Genomic DNA, 6,451 nt, shown 5'->3' with positions numbered 1-6,451 from the left:
TAAATACACCTCCTAAGTGGAGAAAACTACATTTGTTAACAAGGATTTGGAACAAGGGAGACCCAAAAATATTGTGAATGTATAATGATTGAAATCCTGAAATTATTTTTATGCAAGGAAATCTAACCAACATATTTTTGTAATTATTTTGTAAACATTTTACACACTTTTTTTACACGGTATTGCGTAGGGCGTATCTACCGTGCAAATGAATAGCTACGTTCAGTACCTATACATACGTTAAAAATGGCAGATAGTAAAAAGGTATATTTTCCAGACGTAAGCTTAATGATGCATTTGAAGAAAGATGGTTACCATCAATTAAACAAATTGTTTTATGCATTTATTTATTTTTTATCAAACACAGATTTTTTGACTCTACTAAATTGTATTTGATTAAAAAAAACGCATAAAAATTTATATTGTGACAATTGTTTCACCTAGTTATGGCATTTTCAAACGATAATGTTTGAAAATGCCATAACTAGGCGAAACAATTGTCACAATATTAATTTTGATGCGTTTTTTAATAAAATACAAAAAATACTCAAAAAATCTGTGTTTGATTTCAAATTAATAATTGAGTTTCTGCTACACACACACCTATAAAAACTAGATGTATTTATGAAAAAAATTGTAAAAATATTAGTAAAATAAATCCACGATTTCTGTTGTTTTTCTTTTACCAAAGGCACTTTCTGTTATAGGTAAGGTGACATGAGATGGTTCACATATTTACTGTCACGAGTGTTGTTACGATATTCGCATTTTATTGTATTACTTAATAAAATAAAATACTTATTTTTTCTTTATTTTGTATTTGATTAACCCTTATTATGGATGCCTATTCCCAATATTATGATTTCCCTTTAAATACTTATTTTAGTTAACACTTTAACCACCGCATATTTTGGCGTCCTATTTTAGCCAAGCGTTTTCAACCGCATATGCTACGTTAGCCTCCTCGACTCTACACAATTTTCTTCTACTTATGGGTTATCAAATTTATATGAATACCTATGAAATAACGATTAAAATTACTGATATCCGACGAAAACATGGATTTTTTTCAAAAATATTCTAACATTGATTGATCTATATTTCATATTTTTTGTTTTTCGTGTTTATATTTAAAGTATATCCTGTCATCAAGTAGTGAAATTTCGAAGCATAAATTTAACATGTTGTTTTTTTTTATTGAATTTTTTTTTACAAAATACATATTTAAATAATACAAAATAGTAAGTAAATATACAATAAATTTAAAATATAACGTTTCCACCTCTCTAATAAAGGAGATACTTGTGTTGAGAGAGGGAGTTCGTTTTACAATTTATTTATTTTTAAAACAAAGTAAATTAAAATTTAAAAAAATTCTTTGGTATGGAGTCTAGGTGAGTCTTATATATTTTATTTTTATTTTAGTTTCTGTAAGCAAAGTTGCGTACGTATAGTCAATGTTGCGTACGTGGTAGTCAAAAAGCTAATTATATTCTTCACAACTTCACAAGGCTATCAACAGATGGCGATTCCATATTCAATATGTCAATTTCAATTGAGAAACGAAACCAGTTGTTACAATACTGTATTTACCATTTACAATACAACTTCAATAAAATGAGCAATATGGATGTTAAATAATTGGAAGAACGATGAATGGAACCATCCAGACTCCACCGCATTGCAATGCATCCAACCCCAAGATACACGAATCAAAAAATAATATGGAAAATAACTCCTATAATTTGAGATAATCCAGATTTGTGAACAAGTATTGAGACACACTCAAAATGTTGGTTCATCTCTGTTGAGACACTTAAAATAATCGTAAATAAATATTGTAAGAGAGTACGTGATCAATAACACGTGTATTACAAATAATGACACTCAATTATGGCATAATTTTATGTAATATGTGACGATGTGTGATCAACTAGAAATTAGATCATCGCTTGGGGAAACATTTACGTTTGTGAAGGTACACAAGAATTTTCAAACACCATAAATGATGCGGAATGCATCAAAACACGTGTCACAGTAGATTTTAAGAATTGTCCGCCTCCGTAGAGTAATAGTCAGCATGCTCGGCTACCGTTCTGACGGTCCCGGGTTCGATTCCCAGGGGGGTTTAATAAATATAAGTGATTTTTTCACTCTAATATTTATTCAATATTACACTGGACTGGTACCTGAAGTGGAGGGCTGATCACCTTTCCTTCATGTGTAAACGATCGAGAAAACACCATTGGGGTGCGGTAAGGGTTAAAACAAACAAATGATGCGGAATGCATCAAAACACGTGTCACAGTAGATTTTAAGAAATAGTGGTATTTACTAGTAAAACATTAATTAAAAATGGATAGGTTCTACCACAAAGTGACTGCCGAATCAATTAATGAAATTCCATATTCTTCCTTATCTATTTTGAGATGCAAAAAACCAAATGATACCAGGATTTGATGAAAATCAAGTTGCGGGCAATTGATTCTTGGCTCTTAATTGCTCATTTTCACTTTTTCTTCGATTGCGATTTTATTCGTTGGGCCAGTTGGCTGTGGCGAAATGATCTCCTGGATATTGCAAAATGCTGCGTCTAGACGCGACCGCCGATTGCAAACCTTTCATTAACTTGTCAATGATTTTGACAAAATCAAATCGTCAGGAAATTTATCGCTATAAACTAGTACATTTATGTAAAATATGGTTTTTATACACACCGGATCAAGAAATTATAACCTATCTTGCAACCATTGGCAGAGGTACAAAACGTTTTTTTATTATTTTTTATTTTTTCAAAACTTGTTCACAAATCTGAGAATAAAAATACAAACACAAAATGTTGCGATTAAAAATAATTGATAAAATATTCTTCTTCTTCTTCTTCATACGCTCATCTGCACCCGATGGTGCATAGGGCACTGCATCATATAAACGCAGTGTTATCTTGTTCGTTAATGCATGAAGGAAGGGTGATCTGCCGTCCGATTCAGGTACCAGTCCAGGGTAATATTGAATAATATTACAGTGAAAAAATCACTTATATTTATTTGAACCCCCCCCCCCTGGGCATTGAACCCGGGACTTCCAGTACGGTGACTAGTACACTACGTAGGTGGAAATAATTATAAGCTGCATTAAATTGAAATTCAGGTTTTCAAGCGTTTCTCAGTACGTGAAAATAATCCGGGGTCGGATCTTGCATACATCCTAATATAAGAGTCTCTACTAAATAAAAGCTTTCTCAATAAAACATAGATGGATTTGCCCGTACCTGATACGGGCAACCCGGTGAAGAAATAGTTTAAACTGATTTTATGGTTTTCTTTTCTCATAAATTAACTACTATGGTTTTCAATCGCAGATAGAATGGTAAACGTTACACAGTTCCATGATCCTAATACGGTGTTAGAAGGCTAGAAACCATCATTCTTTATTTCAGCCAAAAAGTGCAAAAATAGCATCTCATCATAAATACATATCGCTCACTCCTTTCAACAACGTCATATATCGAAAATCGTCAATTTTCAGTTGTGCATGTTTTCGAAATACCCAGAAATGTACTATATCTCAGCAAAAGCGGCATATTTTTAACTTAATATTTACCGGCTACAGGGCAGAATATGTTGTTTTACATTTTGAAGAAAATGTACTGATTAATTATTTTTTAATGTATTAAATATTTTTCAAATGGAGAAAAAACATTCAGGTTTTACCTTAAAGGACCTGTTGCAAAGTAAAAAGTTCAAAAATCGGCTTGATATTTATTTTTAATACATTGTTTTATATTTTTAAACTTGAAAAATAAAAAAAACGATCTCCTGAAAAATCAAGTTTTTTTATATATGACGTTGTTGAAAAGAGTGAACAATATGTTGAGTTGATTTAATCATTTCTAATTTAAGACCAAATTTTTAACTCATGTGAAAAAGAAAGGAAAATAATAAGATATAAAATGTTTAGTTATACAAAAAGTGCTGGTTGTTTGCCCCTGAAACAGGTAGAGCGCGAGCCCTTGCAAACGACACATAAGAATAATTTATTTGTGTAATATTCGAGCAATACCCGAATCTTGTGTAAAATGCACTCAATTGGTTGCATTCGTGTTTTAAGGTATTACAATATTACATATTGCACCTTGTCCTAAAAACCCCAAATAAGTGTGCATTGCAATTATGTTTATATATGTATTTATATAAATATATACATATATATACATATATATATATATATAAATATATATATATATATATATATATATATATATATATATATATATATATATATATATATATATATATATATATATATATATATATACATATATATATATATATATATATATATATATATATATATATATATATATATTTATATATATATATATACATATATATATCTTCTTCTTCTTCTTAAACCCTTATCCGCACCCCAATGGTGCATAGGGCACTGCGTCATATAAACGCAGAGTTATCTTGATCGATTTACACATGAAGGAAAGGTGATCAGCCCTCCGCTTCAGGTACCAGTCCAGGGTAATATAGAATAAATATTACAGTGAAAAAATCACTTCACCTCCAGAACGGTAGCGGAGCGTGTTGACCATTACACTACAGAGGCGGACTGATATATATATATATATATATATATATATATATATATATATTTATTTATATATACATATATATATATATATATATATATATATATATATATATATATATATATATATATATATATATATATATATATATATATATATATATATATATATATATATATATATATATATATGTATAAATGCACACCAAGTCCTACAAAATTATGAGCTAAATTACGATATTTATAGAAAATGTGAAACGAAATTAGGATTAGAAAAAAAAACACATTATTTCTTAAAATGTATTATGATACGTGTTTCAACTCATTACGTATATTTTTCAAAAACGGTATTTTAAAATGATACGAAATGTATCTAGACACTTTTAGAAATAACAAATTTAACAAATAATGTTTTATACAAAAATGCACACCAAGTCCTACCAAAATTCATTTTTAAATCGAGTCTGCGATATGCAATGTAATGCTTAATGAAACAGACATCAAAAATGTTTCTTTTAATACGTTTAAGAGAAATATTCTTGATGTCTATTTGACTATTTGATAAAGAAGATTTCTATTATTTGATAAAAACGTGTAATGTAAGTTTATTATATAGTTATACTTTTATGCACATGACAGTTTATTTTTATTTTTGGATTACTTAAGTGAAAACCTCTAATGGGAGTGTTTTTTTTTTAAATTTTATTATATTTTGTTATTTTTATTAAATATTATGTTGGTTTTCCCATAATGAAATAAATAATAAATAATAAAATAATAATATACTCTCATTCATTAGAATCCTAACTCTTCATCAAACCTCATCCCTTAGCTTCCTTCTTCCTTAAACTACCCATTTCCTTTGTGTTTTTTTACCATCATCAATTTGTTATTTTTATAAATATTTTATAAAGTAGAAAGCAGTTATTAATTAATGTTTTACTTAGTAAATACAACTATTTCTTAAAATCTACTGTGACACGTGTTTCGATGTATTCCGCATCATTTTCAAACACCGTAAGAAATAGTGGTATTCACTAAGTAAAACATTAATTACAAATGGATAGATTTAACCACAAAGTGACATTTTAATTATAGCTTTGTAATTTTCTGGGCATTCCGAAAACATGCAAAACTGAAAATTGATGATTTTTTATATATGACGTTGTTGAAAGGAGTGAGCGATATGTAAAGTCTGTACGCGACCGGCTGCACGAGAGAGCACATTTTTAAGAACATACATTGAAATTTGGTGAATTAATATATTTTGTCATTTTTTTGAACTCTTTACATTTCAATTATTTTCTTCTCAAAACCATATATGTATATCAGAAGAATATGGAACTCTGGATACTTACAGGATTACGACCCGTCTTAGGGTGGTTTAAGTGATCGTTTATGCGCGTGAACATTCACCATTCTACGCATTATTGAAAACCAAATTGCTCAAAATTTTGGAACTCATTTACAGTTCCAAGAATTTGAGATTTTATTTGTGTGGAAAGGGAAAATTTTAAAGGAAAAAAATGATATGTGAATTGATTCTATCGAAATAGGCTTTTTTATTCAACAAAGACCCTTATTTTAAAATGTTTGTAATATCTTTCCCGAATTTATTTACAAGGAGATTTATTTACGCCTGAAAACATGATTTTCAATTTTCACTAAGCTTATCAGTTTTATTATTCACAACATTTTGAGTGTTATAATACAAATTATAAAGCAGTTTTTTGTAATTTATGATTTCTATATTAATTCTAGACGAGATGAGATCTACCCTCTGATTGCCAACAGCCATATGAGGTATCAAACGTTTCGACCAACATCTCAAGTCTGTTTTTGATTGGTTGGA

Source organism: Brachycentrus maculatus, unplaced genomic scaffold (genome assembly GCF_059751285.1).
Source record: "Brachycentrus maculatus isolate JH-2025_06_01 unplaced genomic scaffold, ASM5975128v1 h1tg000305l, whole genome shotgun sequence".
NCBI lineage: Eukaryota > Metazoa > Arthropoda > Insecta > Trichoptera > Brachycentridae > Brachycentrus > Brachycentrus maculatus.
The sequence above is the reverse complement of the archived record's forward strand: the minus strand, read 5'-3'. Positions refer to the sequence as shown.